The sequence below is a fragment of the Schistocerca americana genome, chromosome 9, assembly GCF_021461395.2.
Source record: "Schistocerca americana isolate TAMUIC-IGC-003095 chromosome 9, iqSchAmer2.1, whole genome shotgun sequence".
Classification (NCBI taxonomy): domain Eukaryota; kingdom Metazoa; phylum Arthropoda; class Insecta; order Orthoptera; family Acrididae; genus Schistocerca; species Schistocerca americana.
The window spans coordinates 182937858-182955148 of NC_060127.1; the positions used below are offsets into that span (position 1 = coordinate 182937858).

A 17291-nucleotide genomic window follows, 5' to 3' on the forward strand; every position below is an offset into this window, starting at 1 on the left:
GCCACCTCCTCCTCCTCGCTGAGATGCCGGCCCTCATAGTGGCGGGACACGGCATCGCATCCGCCGCGTTCCATTATGCGCGCGTGCGCGTTGTTCGCGACGCTATTGTGCGGCACGGCGCGGCCCCAACCCGTTACGGCCAGTCACCGTCATTCGACTGTTTGTCCTACGCCGGCCGCACTTTTCTCCCTCCCTGTCGCTCCTTTTGTACTCCGCCGGCGCGCATTCTGCACATCGAGAGCGGAAAAAAAGCAAAGACGCGTACTGTAGTATGCGAAAAGCACAAAACCGGTGTTCCCCTCCAGTCGTGGATGACTACGGCGACTCTTAAAGGAGCTAAGTTCCTCCATCGCTCTCTGAATTTATCTAATTACTGGAAACAGGGAAAACCGCCACATACCGTGCTCCACCAGGGCGTTACAATCCAGCAAATACACAGGCATACAATACAAAAAAACAGAAGAATGGAGACGCAACTGACAGGAAGATCTCGGATGGATTAAAGCCCATACACGTGTGAGGGATAATGAACAACACGGTCCAGTCACATTAATGTCACCACAACCTATGTTACGCGTCAACGTGCAATAACCACTGACAGACGACAGTGGAGATTTTGTAAGTTGTATCAGCAGGACGTGCAAAACAGTGCAGTCATTGTCTTAATGCGGAAACGGAGCGACTTATCTGACGTCCGAAAGGGCATCATCATTGACTTTCGGGCCAGGGGTGAATACACTTTCGGAACATTAAGTCTGTAAAATGTTCGCGTACCGCCGCCGTGGATAAACTGTACGGTGCATGGAAAAATGGTGATGTCCGAGACGGGTGCCGAGGCTAGTGTCACAAGGGCAGTCGATGACAGGAGTGAACTTTTGTGTCGTCGTTGAGCCTGGAGGGTCTTCTACCAGGGGAAGCCAGGGAGAGGATGTTGTTCGGTGGCCGGTACCCTCTTTCTACAACTGCACACATATATTAACAGGGTTCTTTATTCATAACAACAAGAAGCTACTTGAAACTTCCTGGCAGATTAAAACTGTGTGCCGGACCGAGACTCGAACTCGGGATCTTTGCTCTTCGTGGGAAAGTGCTCTACCAACTGAGTTGCTCAAGCACTACTCACGCCCCGTCCTCACCGCTTTACATCTGCCAGTACCTCGTCTCCTACCTTCCAAACTTCACAGATCTCCTGCGAACCTGCCCCAGGCTGTGGCTAAGCCACGTCTCCGCAATACCCTTTATTCCGGGAGTGCTCGTTTTGCAATGTTCGCAGGAGAGCTTTTGCGAAAGGCAAAGGTCCCGAGTTCGAGTCTCGGTTCGGCACATAGTTTTAATCTTCCAGGAAGTTTCATATCAGCTACACTTCGCTCAGAGTGAAAATCTCATTCTGGAAAGAAGTACTTATCTTTAAGCAAGTTGTTGTGGTACAAACTTTACCATAATAGTCCACGTTAGCCTCATTGCTGATCAAAGACACAAGTCCACGATAAACAACACACTCTCGTAGCTGGTGACTTGAACTGACAAACGCCAACTAGAACAGCAACTGAATTGACTGCGACTCACTCTGTCTGCGAGTGGGCTGACTGGGCCCTGCGGTCCGCGCCGGCGATCTAAATACTGGCGGTCGAGAGTGCGTTGGCGGCCCGCTGCTTGCGAGTCTGTCTTTGGCCTCTCTTCTGAAAGGCGCGCTTCATTCAGCGCCTATTATCGATCTTCTTGCGACGTATTTGCCGACTGGTGTGCTGGCGACAGCTTACGCCAGCTGAGGAGACGTGCACGGTAAATAAATGTGCAACTGTTGAGAAACTGGCCATCCAGAAGAACCGAGGGCAAACCGACAATGAATCCTCCACAACTGTTCAGTGCGTATGCGCCTCCATAGCAGGCGCCTCTTTCACGCACCCGCGCTTACTGCTGCTCATCGGCGACCAAAGCTGAAACTTACATGCCGATACCACAACTGGGCGTCCACTAAGTTGCGACAGGTTGCCGTTTCAGATGGGCTGCGGTTTATACTCCAAAGGTAAGACTGCCGTTGGCGTGTACGGCGTGAAACGTCTGTAAGCAAAACAACTTGCAACTGTCGTTCCAAGGGTCCAGGTCAGACAGAGCATTATGGTATGAGGAATGTTTTCGTGGCATTCCATGGGTCATCTTGTAATTCTGGAAGGGACAGTGGATCAACACAAGTATGAGTCCTTGCTTGGGGACCATGTCTACACCTATACGCAGTTTGTTTTTCCTCACCTTCGTGCCATTTACCAGCATGATAATCCAACTTGTCACACAGCTCGCAGTGTATGTATGTGGCTTGAAGAGCACCAGGATGAGTTTACCATACTCCCCTGGCTACCAAACTTCTCGGATTTTAACCCAATCGAGAATATGTCGGACTACCTCGACTAGGCTATTTGTCCCACGATTCTCAGCCGGGAAACTTACCGCAGCTGGCCACGATACCACGGTTTGTATGGGTCCATATTCCTATCAGTACCTTCCGGAACCTCACTGGTCCTCTTCTTGCACGTCCTCACTGCAAAACGTGGTTATTCAGACTTCTGACAGCTACTAAAAAATAATCTTGATCATGTTGAACACCACAGCTGACAGTGTTAATGACAATTAAGAACCACTGCATCTGTATTATTACACATTTATTGTGTTACGACCGCTTTCGTTCGTTGAACATCTTAAGATTGCCGAGTTGTAAAGTAATGACTTTAACTGGTCTGGCTGTCGTAAGCAATATTGGAGACCAAACCCAAAAACACTAATCAGAAACATTGTGGCCACCGCCATCCTGTGACTCGTATTGCTACAGATGTCGTTGAAAGGGGAGGGATAGCAAAGGCATGGCGCTGGAAATGGGAAGGACTGATTACCCAAATCAATTTTCTCTTCATCTGTAACACTTTCTTTTTATTTTTACAAAGAAAATTTGGCACAATTTTAAACCTTGCGTTAGGGCAATCTTTCATTAACAGTAATTACACTAAGGTGACAAAAGTCATTGAATAGTAATATGCACATATACAAATGGCAGTAATACCGCGTACACAAGGTATAAAAGAGCACTACACTGGCAGAGTGTGATTACGGCCGCTCGACGTCAATTAACAGACTCTGAACGCCAAATGGTAATTGGAGCTAGAGGCATGGGACGTTCCATTTCGGAAAATCGTTACGAAATTCAATAACGCGAGATCCACAGTGTCAAGAGTTTGCCGCGAATACCAAATTTCAGTCATTACCTCTCACCACGGACAACGCAGTGGCCTCCGGCCTTCACTAACGACCGAGAGCAACGGCGTTTGCGTAGATGTCAGTGTAACAGACAAGCAACACTGTGTCAAATAACCTCTGAAATCAATGTGGGACATGCGACGAACGTATCCGTTAGACAGCGCGGCAAAATTTGGCGTTAATGGACTATGGTAACAGGAAACCGAGGCGAGTGCCTTTTTTTAACAGTACAACGTCTCCAACAGCGCCTCTCCTGTGCTCGTGGACGTTTTGGATGGACCACAGGCGACTGTAAATCCGTGGCCTTGTCAGATACGTGCCAGTTTCAGTCGGTAAGAGCTGATGGTAGGCTTAAAGAGTGGCGCAGACCCCACAAAACCGTGGGTCCAAGTTGTCAACAAGGTACTGCGCAAGCTGGTGTCGGCTCCATAATGGTATGGACCGTGTCTACATGGCGCGCACTGGGTCCTCTGGTTCAATTGAACCGACCACTGACTGGAAATGGTTATGTTTGGCTACCTGGAGACCATTTGTAACAGTTCGTGGACTTCATGTTCCCAAACAACAATGGAATTTTTATGGAGGACAATGCTTTGTGTCACCGGGCCACAGTTGTTTGCAACTGGTTTGAAGAACATTCTGGACAATTCGAGTGAATGATTTGACCACGCAGCTCGCCCGGCATAAATCTCGTCGAACATTTATGGGACATAATGGAGAGCTCGGTTGATGCACCGGCAACACTTTTGCAGTTATGGACGGCTACAGAGGCAGCATGGCTCAGTACTCCAACGAGTTCTTGAGATTTTGCTACGTCGAGTTGCAGCACGCACTACACCGGGCAAAAGGAGGTCCGACACGATATTAGGAGGTATCCCAACACTTTTTGTCACATCACAGTATAGCACCGAACACGTGTAATGATTGCAGTTCTTCATCCATTTACGGGATACCGCAAATTTAGCGTCACTCATTCAGGGGTCTGATAAAAGTTTTCTAACGACCAAATTCTCACCAGTTTCAATTAACCATGCCGCCATTCCTCGTGTAATAGTTCAAAACCCTCAGTTGGCAGCACCCTTGCACGCATAGTTGCGTAGCGTACTCCACAACAGCGGCTTAGGCCGAAAACTTGCAGCCAGTCCCACAGTCGACAGTTCGCCCCACATGAAGGAGTGACGGTACGAGCTATCCGCTGCCGTCGATAGCAGAGCTAAATACTCGCTGCCACGCCCCTTGGCCCCCTCTCGCCGGCCGGGGAAAACATACATGCAGCGATGGGAACAAGTATCTTTGATCGCCGCCACAATCGAATCGAGCCGCACCACGGCTCAGTCATGTTGTTCGGATGTGAAACATGGACAAGAGGAGCATAGACCCCTGTGAAATGTGCGACAGAAGAACGCAGAAGATTCGGTGGGCAGATACGATAAGTAATGCGGAGTTACCGTACCGAATTACGGAAAATGGAAAGCAATGGGACAACGTTAGTAAACGAAGGAGGTAGTGCTGGGTTGACGCATAAGTTCGTAACGGTTCTCCCCATAACTTTGATATACACAACAGATACACATGACAGACGCTTCAGATTACTAATAATATGTTCTTCGCTATTTACAAGTCTGCCAACGCTGGGGTAACTTCTCGACTCCACGAGTGTAGAAATCACGTGGTTTTGAGAAAAAGAACAACTCGTCAAGCCATGTTCGGAGCGCATTTAATCTGGAAAATAAGGTTGTTCGATAGAGACCGGAAAGGGAGTTAATCTGGAAGCACAAGATTAGGTGAATATGATGGGTGCGAAATGACTTCCCAACCCAACTTCCCTATAGCTTTTTGTCCGTCTAGCGGAATGCAGGCATGCGTTATCGTGGGACACTTAACGCGGTCTTTCTGTTCGTTGTTCTAGAATTGGGTCTGCTAGACGTCTCACTTATTGACAGTAAATGACAGCAGTAATGGTTCCAGATCGCGCAAGCAATTCGTATACCGACGCTGTTCCGTCAGATGAAATTATCTTCTGTGGATGCGCGCAGGTCATTGTGCCGGGTATTGATGCTTTGTTTGGGCTCAACCATTCCTTTCTTTTCCTTATGTTAACATGAAGACATCATTTCTCATCGCCAGTAACGATGCAAGACAGGAATGGTCGGTGTTGCTCACTAGCAAGCAAAGATGCACGTATGGTCACCCGTAGATTTTTGTGATTTTTGCTTAGAGCACGGGGTACCCGTACACCCAATTTTTTAACGTTATCCACTGCTTGTAAATGTCGCACGATGGTGGAACGACCACAGTTCTAAACATATGCTAATTCTCCAGTACAATAACGCGGACTATTGATGATAAATGGGTTCGAGCGATCTTCATCAAGCCCCGAAGGTCTTCCTGAAGGTGGAGAGTCACTACGTCAAAACGAATCTCCTTAAAGCGAGATACCATTTTCCTGTCGTGCTCTATCCTATAGAGTTACGCCATACACGACAAAAATGATTCTGGCAGCCTCTACTGCTGTCACCCCTCTACTGAAATCAAACAGAAGAATATGTCGGAAATGTTCCGATTGGTCCACTTGGCAATCCATTTTCTAGCGTCCACAACTTCACTATCTCCAAGTCAAAAAAGGACAGTATGTGAACTCAGACAGCAACGGTAAACTAAAATAAAAAAACGCTACGAACTTATCCACCAACCTTATACACTTAAGCGCCAAGGAAACTGGTATGGGCATGCGTATTAAAAGATAGAGATACGTAAACAGGCAGAATACGGCGCTGCGGTCGGCAGTACCTATATAAGACAAGTGTCTGGCGCAGTTGTTAGATCGGTTACAGCTGCTACAATGACAGGTTATCAAGAAGTAAACGAGTCCCAACGTGCCGTTATAGTCGGCGCAACAACGATGGGACACAGCATCTCCGAGGTAGCGATAAAGTAGGGATTTTCCCGTACGAACATTTCACGAGTGTACCGTGAATGGAATCCGGCAAAACATCAAATCTATGACATCGCTGTGGCCAGAAAAAGATACTGCAAGAACGAGACAGAAATACGACCCTTCCAAAAATTCCTGCAGATTTCAATGGTGGTCCATCAACAAGTGTCAGCGTGTGAACCATTCAACGAAACATCAGCAATATCGGCTTTCGGAGCCGAAGACCCACACGTGTACCCTTGATGGCTGCACGACACAGAGCTTTACACCTCGCCTCGCCGTCAACACCGAGATTGGACTCTTGATGACAAGAAACATGTTGCCTGTTCGGACGAATCTCGTTTCAAATTACTTCGAGCGAATGGACGTGTGCTGGTACAGAGAAAACCTCATGAATACATGGACCCTGCATGTCAGCAGGGGACTGTTCAAGCTAGTGCAGGCTCTATAATGGTTCGGGGCGTGTGCAGTTGGAGTGATATGGAACCCCTGATACGTCTAGATACGACCCTGACAGGTGACATGTACGTGAGCGTCCTGTCTCATCACTAGCATCCATTCATGTCCATTGTGCATTCCGGTGGACTTGGGCTATTCCAGCAGGATAATGCGACACCCGACGCGTCTAGAATTGTTACAGGGTGGCTCCAGGAACACTCTACTGAGTTTAAACACTTCCGCTAGCCGTCAAACTCCTCAGACATGAACATTACCGAGCATATCTGGGATGCCTTGCAACGTGTTGTTCATAATAAATCTCCATCCCCTCTCTTACGGATTTATGGACAGCCCTGCAGGATTCATGGTGCCATTTCGCTCCAGTACTACTTTAGACATTAGTCGACTCCATGCCACGTCGTGTTGCGGCACTTCTGCGTGTTCGCGGAGACGCTACACGATATTAGGTGGGTGTACCAGTTTCTTTGCCCTTCAGTGTATGATACGACATTTAATGACGCATGAAAGAGTAGACAACTTGGTAATGGACGGCGCTGTGCTAATGTAGGTAAGTGTGACTACAGAAAGTTTATTCAAGTGGACGTATCCAGAGATGAAGAAGCTTGCACAGGATAGAGTGGCGTGGGGAACTGCGGCGAACCAGTGTTCGGGCCGAGGACGACAGCGGGGGCGTGTCGTGGTCGTCGGGACGGGCGGCCGGCTAGCGGCGCGGTGTCCCCTTTAGTGCGTGGGCGGTGTGGGCGTGGCGCCGCCTGCTTTGCATAATTTCAATCAGCCACGGCGCGGCGACAGACACGGCCGCCAGCTGCCGCCTGGGATCAGCGCGGCTTCCGCCTCATCACGCCGCGGAAACACTGCCAGGCCTACAGCGTCCAGTTACAAGCTCCAGCGCAGTCTTGTCAAACACCTTCCTCCCGTCAGCGGAAATACCCAACTAGCTGATAAGGGTTCACTTCCCTTGTTTTTCCACATCTTTTCTGAATTGCATTCCTCGTATACTGACGGAAGCGACGAACGAAAACTTGTACCATTGCCACGATACGAGACACTTGCTCACTATGCAGTCTGCATGTATTCATAACAGATGTGTGAGACTTGAAAAGGTATCGGAAACCATATAGTTTCATTTGGTATTCCTACAAATTGAAGCTGGTGCTTTGCTTTCGGGTACAAATAAGAATAAGTTTTGGAACTGCCCAACAGGCGAACACATTACGTAGATTTGTCTGTCCAGAACAAATGATTCCTAAAATTAACTCCAAACATTGGATCTTTGCCTTTGTGCTTTACTGATAGCTGTTCATTTTTGGAACACAACCTACGACGAGTTCAGCGACAGAAGTGATGACACTTTCTGCAGGACCTGACCATCATTTTGCAGGACAATGCTCAAGAGCGTACTGTGCAAGTTGTCACTGATTTGTTTGACTGATGGGACTGCTAAGTGCTACACCACCTACTGCACTCCCCTGACTTAAGCCCTCGCAAGTTCAACTCGATTTATAAACTGAAGGAAACACTTCACGGCATTCGCTCCGCTTCAGAACTGCTATAAATTAATCGGGCAATAAATCGCGTCGCTCGAACTGTCAACACAACTGGCACTGCCAAGAGTATCCTACGACTTCCATATCGCCGGCAACGGGTTATACACAATGCTGGTGACTAAAACTTTGAAACGCGTATCTGTTTTGTACGAGCGGTAAATAAATAGTTGCCATTATTCAAGTTCCAACCCTCGTATATAACCGCTGCTGCCCACAGCACCGTATTCTGCCGCTTTAGATAACTTCGTATTTGAATACGCATGCTTATACCAGTTCCTTTGGCTCTTCAGTGTATTTCCGCTTCTATTATGTTGTTTAGAAGCTTCTTTGCAACGGCATACCGGGAACACTGAGCGAATTTAGGAATTCTGTTGCGAAGTTTAAGCTTTGTCCTGTTATCGTATCTGTATTCGCTGATTTTATTTGCAGAACAGTGAGTGACTCACCGAGTTTTCTGTCTACATCAACGCGAGCACTTCCTTGTTTAGCGAGCGACACATGACGTCTGTGTGGTAGTTTCTAGTGTGGAACAAATATTTCGTTGTACAGAGTCCATAGCCGTCACTGCTTCTGACGTTACTTTGGAACAGATGATGTGGCGTATGTGATCTCACTGTCCACACATGTAACCTGGCCGACTCTGTATGTATTAGATATGTTGGCTGACCTATTATTCTGGGATAATTTACATCACTGTTCCACTGAGTTGTACAACAAACGACCCTGCTAAAACAAATTATGACGATGTATCCTGCCGTTTGGCAGCTGTACACTAACCAATGTATTTTGTTTTGATCTAAAGATGGCCCGTATGTAAGCTAAAACTAGTAATCAAACAAAGTAAATTTGTGATAATGACCCAAGGCTTTTTCTGAATCCACAGGCTCAATACAACGGATGGTTTATCTCCATTTTCACCAGGTCAAAAAATATAATTTGAGTTTACTTATTGATTATTTTGAATTCTTCTGGGCCTGCAGCGTCATAGATGTCTTGAAAGAACGTTATCTATATAATAAGCCAAAACGCTGCTATATTCAAAGAGTTTTTGTTAAGATTTTATTTTTTGGTGCTATAAGCTTATTTGGGTCGAAGCCATTATTGAGCTATCTGCAAACAAATGGAGCTGTTAGTGCATATATCTGTGTATATTTGTAACTAACAACAACGTTATATATACCTGTCGTAGTACTTACTTTCATAACACATCGTTAAAGCTGTCGCTGTCTAACCCTTGTACTGCTGTGTATCGTAGGAGTAGCGTAGACAAAATTGTAGATATGTAATGTCCCAGCTGTGGAATTTGTTGCTGAGCAGTATTGCTAAGAGTAATTTAATATTTTGCGTATTTTAATATAATTGGCTTATTCACCTGTGGAGTAGTGTGTGGTAATAGTATATCTTTGGTAATGTTCGCTGGTATTGCCTTTGACTGTAAATTTGTTTTATGCTTTATCGCGTTCTATAATTTCAATAAACTTGTTAATATAATTTTTATGTTCTAAGTCGGTTTGCTCCTTAGTGTTATGTGCAAAATTTGCATCACATTTTAAATTTGGTTTATATTTTTATTTGCTATTTGCATGTTGTTGAAGACTGTGGCTGTGCTTATGTCGCTGATTTTCGTATGTTCTCGGTATCTGATTTTGAAATTTCTGCCACTTTTTCGCAGTCGCTACTGGGTGTATGTGCACAGGTACTTTCATTTTTCCGCAGTGTTCTTAGGTGCAGCACGGTATACAGATCTTACTGTGGGTTTCTTGAGTAATGTGTTAAGTTCGTCTGATATTTTTCCTATATATTTTTGTGATATTTACGTTATTTTCTGTTTTGTTGGTGCCTCTCTTATTAATTTTATACTTCAAACATTGCTTCAATACTCTGTCGAACATACGCAAATCATGTTACACGGTATGCAAATCTTACTGTGGTTTTCTTGAGCAATGTGTTAAATTTGTTTCATATATTCCCCACGTACGTTTGTGATATGTTATTTTTCGTTTTGTTTGTGCCTCTCTTACTAATTTTATATTTCACACATCGCTTCCATACTCTGTCAACTTACACAAAGCATGTTACTGTCATTCATAAACAAATTTCAGAAAAACAGGAAACTCTTGTCTTTGATGATGATGAAGAACTTTCTATCCAGTAAGAAATAACAATAATAATTACATATTTTTTATCTACGTGCATGTAAACTGTACATGCATCAAAAGTACGAGTAACTAGTTTGGTTACATAAATGCGCAGAATTAACGCGATCAAATAATTTTCATTGCTCATAAAATGCAATTTATATTCTGTAAGGATATAAAGTACATAATGGACTAACAGAGAGTTATGTGCGGTTCTAATTACGTGCATAACAAACAATTAAACAAACAAAAAACAAAGAGAAGTCTTCGCTTCTCAGCGTCTCTCTTACACACCCATTTATGTTTCTTTCCCTACCAATACTACCGGTAATCAAATGGTTCAAATGGCTCTACGCATTATGGGACTTAACATCTGAGGTCATCAGTCCCGTAGACTTAGAACTACTGAAACCTAACTAACTAGCCTCAGGACATCACACACATCCATGCCAAACTTATCGTCATCTAATACATCCACAATTTTCTTGTTATATCCTAGGCAGTAATGCCACCCGATCCCGCTGCCAAAAGGTTGGCAGCATCAAAGTTCGGACGCCGTCCGCATAAGCAGCGCCAGCGAGACAGGAAATCGCCGCAAGTCTGCGCGCGCCACCGCTGGCTTCTCGTTTCTTAAGCGCTGGAGTCGCGAGCGCTAAGACAGTTCTGTATTCGCCGCTCAGTTGTATACTCGCCACCGAATTGTGTACTTGCTAGTCAGTCGTGTGTTCATCGCAGCAGAGTTGTTGTTTGTCGTCAGCCGACGCTGACCTAGCCGCTCCGATTCGAACTAAACAGATTTCTGTAGACACGGAGTTCACTACTGTGTTGCTGTATCTTCGTTAATAAAGATAAGTACCGACTTTTATTTAATCAGAGTGTTTGGGTTTTCCTCTTTCTGTTCACTGTTCCAGCGGACCGGTCGGCCCGCTATTAAAAGTGTGGCGGTGACTTCGTAAGCCGTTTCTACAGCGAATTGCTTGTCGCTACGAACACCGCCACAAAATTTCTTTTCCAACTGTGCCGGCCAGGGTGGCCGAGCGGTTCTAGGCGCTACAATCTGGAACCGCGCGACTGCTACGGTCGCAGGTTCGAATCCTGCCTCGGGCATGGATGTGTGTTATGTCCTTAGGTTAGTTAGATTTAAGTAGTTCTAAGTTCTAGGGGACTGATGACCTGAGATGTTAAGTCCCATAGTGCTCAGAGCCATTTTGAACCAAAACTACCGAACCGCAGTTTTAGTAGAGCGCAAGCCTACTCCAGCCAATTGTTTCAAGTTTTAACAGTGCTATGTCATTTCCAGAAATTCTTGAGAAAATGATGCATGACTGTAAAATACTGTTTTCACATTTTCGTATGATGGTTTACTGACATTCGAAATGTGGCAGCTATAATTCCGAATGCGTTATATTAACGTTCCACATGGTGGGATATAAACCCCTGGTATATCGACTGCCTACTAATCATAGGTGCTTAGCGGGAGTGTCTATCGGTATTTCGGCAGGCGTACGGCTTGGCATCTAGCCAAATGGAAGTGCGTTTCCTGTTATTGGCCACAGCGGACGCACTGTGCAAAAAGCTTCACAAGTTTTGGCGCAATATAAACTGCACACCACACCTGCGACCTAGATTACGGGCGGTTGCGGCACTGCTAAACGCGGTCGTATACAAACGCTAGCGCATGATGTAAGATATTCGCCTGCAGCTTTCAGTGTTTGCGCTCATAACTGTGGTACCGATATTCGTGCACGTATTTTCCGCCTCATTTTGTTGATTCAGCGCTCTCTTGAGCGGACATATCACATTTTAAAATGTGAATCACTTCTGGGGAAGTTCAGAATGCGTTTATAGCTTTCTGCATAAGGGAATGCACCATAGTAAATTACTGAAAATTCCACTCGGCAGCTTCTTGACATTGTGTCTTGGAACGGCGCCCAGTAGAAAGAGGTTACAGTAGGCTGCAGAAAAGAATGTGTGCGAGAGGCGAGTCGATGACCGAGGAAACAGTCCTTCCCTTCCAAGGTTACCACTGAACAGAACTGAGATGCTACAACTAGGTGCATGCGGGCGTTACCCGAAGAGGCGAGGGAGCAGCATCATAGATGTTTCTGATCTGCACGCATGCATCTCCCCATCCTAGATGCGGAGACATGTCTAGTGCAACACTCGTTCTGTTGTTTCCGAAGTTCCGTCTGCTTGGTGCTTTGTTTTACTACGCCTCGCCGTTCAAAGACAGTTTTTCTACGCCTTTAAGCCCGCCTTTGCAATGATAATTTGACCGGCTGGTCCATCACGAAACACATGATATGTAAAGAGTTTTGCCATCATCTTGGTGTTTGCGGTTGCTTAATTCAGCGAATTATGAATACAGAGTAAAACAAAATGTCTTAGTTCCTCACAAAAAAAAAGCATTTGAGCATGCTTTCGGCGAATACATGTTGAAGAAGAGGACCGATTCTGGATCCTCTGATGGCCGAAACAGTCCTAGTTCATTTACAAGCCACTTAGATGACTGAATAGTTAGCGTCGCCGAGAGGAAATAGAAGGACACCGAAATCGTTCTCATAATTGAAACACCTGCTTAGATTGCTGTATGACCACTGAAGAACCTCATATTTGCCGTCCAAAGATCCCAAACAGTGCGGGAAATTCCATCTCGACTTAAAATTTCGTTTGGAGGCTGAAGGTAATTTGGAAAGAAACCAAACATATAATTAAACTGTTTTGCCAAAATAAGATACTCGCACCCTCCCTATACACACACACACACACCGACGTTGATGGGATTTGATTGGTGTATATGTAAACGTTCTGTACTTCCTTTAGCAATACTTCAGGTGTGGGCTACACTTTCTGGTCTGGTCTGCCTGGAATTTCCACATACGTAACATTATGTCGCTACAAAAATTAATGATACCGTGTTCTCTAAGCAATCACGGTACGATGTCTTCCTGGCCTCCAAGGCCTTAGGACATTTTCTCCTCCGTGGACCACCTGACTGAATGTAGTACCTGCAGTATCCTGGTGCTCGGGTAGTATTTAGGGCGGCACACGCGCTACGCTCAACCAGCTTGCTCCGCGTTTCCTCGGCCAGTCGCCAACTGCAAAAGCATTCCCACAATCAGATCTCACACTGGAGTCGCTGCTACGCAGCAACCTTCGCATCCAGGAGCTGCTAGCTATGGCAACTACGGACGTACACCATTCGTGGCATCTGCACTGAAGTGACATTGCCTCCAATTCTGTAACCAGCTATTACACTTTGTAATACTTGTCTTCGGTTTTCTTCAGCATTATGCCAGAGTTAAACTTCTATGCGTCACTTCGGGACTAACCTTTGTTCGTTCTCTCCGAACTTTAACTTTCGCACATCACTTCTGGACTTCAATTGTGGCTCGCTTGGTATATGGAAATTGGATTCTGGAACTTTCAATTAACTGTGATATTTTCAGGCTTTCAGCCCTCAGATATTATTATTGTTCTTTCAGTATTTAAGAAGCAATAACTGTTCAAAAAATGTGTTCCAAACTAACTCCCATAGAAGACGTTTATGTGTCTGACAATCAACTTAATATTAATTTTCTATCTGGGTATTTTTCATGCGCATACTTTGGCGAACATATCAGTTTATCACTCTTCCACTGAATTCGTCATCACTGGCACCAAGTGCTCTACATTTATCGAACCCAATTTATGAATTTTAATACGGAATGCAATAAGTAACTTCCCCTTATTTGATCTCGAGCACTAAAGGGCTATACAGCACAAACTACAGTATTATTTCCAAATGCACTACATGCACGATTAACTGCTCACATGCTTTCATCTTTTGGAAATGAAAGCGCAGGAACACTTTTTTTCTTGTTAATCCTGTATTTTCGGTACAACCTGGAACGTAGAGGGCATGTTCCATCTCAAATATCTAGAACAAACAACAAACCCATACATTCTTTTCGAAGGCAAGAAAAAAAATGCTTAATGAAGGATTACTTATACAACGAAAAAATTATGATCCGCCAGAATGCGGACAGTTTTCTGATACGCAGGCAGACAAATCTAGAAATACACCGAGGAGGCGAGTCATCAGCTACTTCCTAAAACAGCAACGGACCTTCTATGCCCAGGTGTAGTGCAACAACTCTACGTAGCACGGACTTAACAAGTCGTTGCAACAACCCTGCAAAAATATTGAGCCATACTGCCTCTACAGCCGTCCGTAATGGTGACAGTGTTGCCAGTGCAAGAAGTGACCTTTCGATTACGTCGCATACATGTTCGATGGGATTCATGACGTGCGATCTGGGTGGCCATATGCTTCGCTCGAATTGTCCAGTATTTTCTTCAAACCAATCGCGAAGAACTATGGCCCGGTGATACGACGCGTTTTCATCAATTAAAATTACATCGTTGACATGAGGTCGACGAATGGCTGCAAATGATCTCCACGTAAGAGCACATAGCCATTTCTAATCAATTATCGGTTCAGATGGGCCAGAAGATCCAGTCCGTTGCTTGTAAACACGCCATTATGGAGCCACCACCAGCTCGCACAGTGCCTTGGATTCCACGGCTTCGGGAGTTCTGTGATACACTCGAACCCTACCGTCAGATCTTACCAAATCAAACCGGGACACATCTCACTAGGCTGCGGTTTTCCAGTTGTCTAGGGTCTAAGCGGTAATGTCGCGAGCCCAGGAAAGGCGCTACAGGCGACGTCGTGCTGTTACCGAAGACACTCGCGTCAGTCGTTTGCTGCCATAGCCCAATGACGCCAAATTTCGCCGCATTGCTCTAAGGCAGGGCCGGCCAAACGCTGCACAGTGTGCAGACGTGCGGAAGTGCTGCACATGTGCGCACGTGTGCGACAGCGACATCTGTTATTAGACACGTGTCCTAAATGAACGGCGGCGGCTCCACTTCCCTGTTTAGGTGTTACAAGCAAGAGCGCAGCATAGCCGGTCTCGTTTACCCCTGGTGACCGTAACCTTAACAGGGAAATACTGAGAAATGGCAGGTACTGTGAAAAAGCAAAGGACGGGAGATCTATGTTCACAGTCGTTTAAAAATGACTGGGAACTGCAATTCTTTTTTGTAGCCGTTGGTGAAAACTCACAGTGTTTGCTATGCCGCCGAATAATAGGCGGCCAGCGTAAGTTTTCAATTGAAAGACACTACAATACATATCACAAAGACGAGTGTAGTGTACTCAGTAGTGAAGAACGGCAAGCAAAATTAAATGTCCTTAAGAAAATGGATGAGACACATCAACTCGATTATCATTTCTCGTGACCAGTGATAAACGTGTTTGGATTTATTCCTTTCATAATTAAAAATTATTGTTTACTAACTGTGCATTAGTGTCTCATTCTGCTCCATGTTACATTATTATCAGGAAAGTTGGTCATTAAATCGATTGTTCCAATGTATACTTACATTTAGGGTGTTTTTTTAATGTGTGAAGGGCTACGCTCAGCTGAAGTCGATAAAACGTAACATTCATCTAATTGTCGGTTACTATGCAGATTTCAGACGGAGCTGATGAAAGATGTAGCAATAATGGTATTGAAATAACAGGTGACCATCGAGAGGTCTGCGGTTATCATTCTGTTCAGAGGTCAGTGAGACAGAAATTATGTGGGTGTAACTGAGGGCACCGAGAATTAGCTATAGGAATAATGTTATTTGAAAACATGAATAAGGTTCGTTGGATGTCGCTAAGTGCTCTCTTTCTTAAATACTAGATCAAAAACATTACTCGTATTTACGTGACGTCAGTCAAGCTGCCTTAATAAAAACCGACGGTTGTTAACTGTATTACTTGTCTTACTGGGTTAAACTGTTAACGTAAAAGTAGACGTTTCAATGAGTAGACTGTGACAGTATTTTAAGTGTTTAATACGCGGAATACCTTCCCATGGTTGGCTTGCAAGCTGTGGAAGGAGCACTAGAATGCGCCGGCACAGAGTATCCCAGCAAGTGGATAAAGCGACATGTGTGCGTAGAAACGCTGACGGCTGCGGGGTGCACGCTGTGGCCCGGAAGTTGCACATGTGCACGAGCACCGCACGCGTGCAGAATTTCTGGCCGGCCCTGCTCTACGGTATACGTTCGTCGTACGCCCCACATTAATTTCTGCGATGAATTCACCTATCGTTTCTTGTCTGCTAGCACTGACATACCTATGCAAACGCCGCTGCTCTCGCTCGTTAAATGAAAGCCTTCGGACACTGCGTTGTCCATGGGGAGAGGTAATGCCAGAAATTCGGTATTCTCGACACACTAATGGCACTGTGGATCTTGGAACGTTGAATTCCTAACGATGTCCGAATGTCCCATGCGTCTAACTACAACTGCAGTTCTGTGTTCAGTCTGTTTCTTCCCGTCGTGCGGCCACAATCACGTCGGAAGCCTTTTCGCACGAATCACCCGAGTACAAATGACGTTTCCGCCAATGCACTGCCCTTTTACACCTTGTGTACGCGATACTGCCGCCATCGCGCGTATCGCTATCCCATGAATTCTGTCACCTCGGTGTAAATGCAGTTATAAGAAAGATCACTGCGGCAAATGTCGAACGCTATTGAAAGTATGGAGCTCACAATGGCAGTCTAATGTGGCGTCACAGCCGGGCTCTATAAAATTTTTCCCCCCTCTCTTAATGAACAATTTGTATTACATGGCAGCATCTAGTACGCATAAATCAAACAACATTCAGTATTATTTGTCGTCAGTATCTGTGTAATACTGCGATGCATGTAGGCTAAAGCGAATAACAAGATAGAACTCTGAACAAAGAACTTATTATATACGTGTACTGATATAAAAAAAGAATGCTGTTGCCCTATTGTCTAGTCGGCTGCTTTCTCTTGCTGCATCGATTGGAATTAGAATGTGAGTTTGTGTTGACTGTTTCTCATTAAAAAATCTCAAAAATATTCTCTTGAGTGTAATCACTTTACAATCCTTTTC

General features: G+C 45.2%; 1 protein-coding gene across 1 annotated transcript in view; it reads right to left on the minus strand.

Moving 5' to 3' along the window:
- Positions 1–17291, minus strand: part of LOC124550802 (apoptosis-stimulating of p53 protein 2-like) — a 700925-nt gene that overhangs the window by 130924 nt on the left and 552710 nt on the right. The window lies entirely within an intron of this gene.